General features: G+C 63.3%; 1 protein-coding gene across 1 annotated transcript in view; it reads left to right on the plus strand.

Moving 5' to 3' along the window:
• Positions 1-411: 411 nt before the first annotated feature.
• The window catches only part of Slc39a10 (solute carrier family 39 (zinc transporter), member 10), a 49828-nt gene continuing 49473 nt past the window's right edge, over positions 412-766 (plus strand). Inside the window, exon 1 of the mRNA XM_013009944.1 lies at positions 412-565. The gene's annotated coding sequence lies outside the window, so the exon portion shown is untranslated. The remainder of the gene's footprint in view (positions 566-766) is intronic.

Consider the following 766-nt stretch of genomic DNA (forward strand, 5'->3'; position numbering starts at 1 on the left):
CTGTACATTAAAAAAAAATAGTCCCCAGTTATCCCTCATGAAACCTGTTGGCTAAATAAAATGTTTGCCCCGAGAGCGTCCGTCCGCGTCCGCCTGCCCAAGGCCCCGGCTACCCGTGCCGTGTGCCACGCCGGGCTAGATGGCCAGTGGTAAAGGGCGCTCCACGCATGCGTTAGAAGCCGCCCCAACTCCCCCGCGGCGTCCTTTCTTGGAACAAAACTAGCGCGGAGCCCTGGATCTCCGCAATTTGCGTAGACTCGAGTTTCCTGTGGCTCCGACCATCCGTGTAGAATCCGCGAGTGGTGCAGTTTCTCTACGCAAACCGCGCTTCCGAAGTGAATGGCTGGGTGGTGCGTGTACGCCCGTAGCGTAGCACCCATAGGCGGACCGGGTGCGGCTGCGCAGGGACCTGAGTGGGCCTTGTACGCCGTTGGCGTAACCGGGCGTCGGGAGCGCTGGCCTCCGCGACGCAGTTAGCGCAGTCGGCTTTGGTGAATACACGATTTGGTGCAGCCGGGGTTTGGTACCGAGCGGAGAGGAGATGCACACGGCACTCGAGTGTGAGGTAACTATAAAACCCCGATTTGTTTACATTCCCTCCCCCAGAACCGGCCCCATGCGCGGCGGAGGCTGCGAGTCCCGGGACGGCGTGGGGGTAGACGGGGAGAACAGAAACGGGGCGTCGGGACGGGGTTCCCGGGGGATCGGGGCGCTCGGGGTTTCCGCAGCTGCTGCAGCCGGCGCCGGCGGCGGCGAGCCGGAGCGG

Source organism: Dipodomys ordii, unplaced genomic scaffold (assembly GCF_000151885.1).
Source record: "Dipodomys ordii isolate 6190 unplaced genomic scaffold, Dord_2.0 Scaffold1, whole genome shotgun sequence".
Classification (NCBI taxonomy): Eukaryota; Metazoa; Chordata; class Mammalia; order Rodentia; family Heteromyidae; genus Dipodomys; species Dipodomys ordii.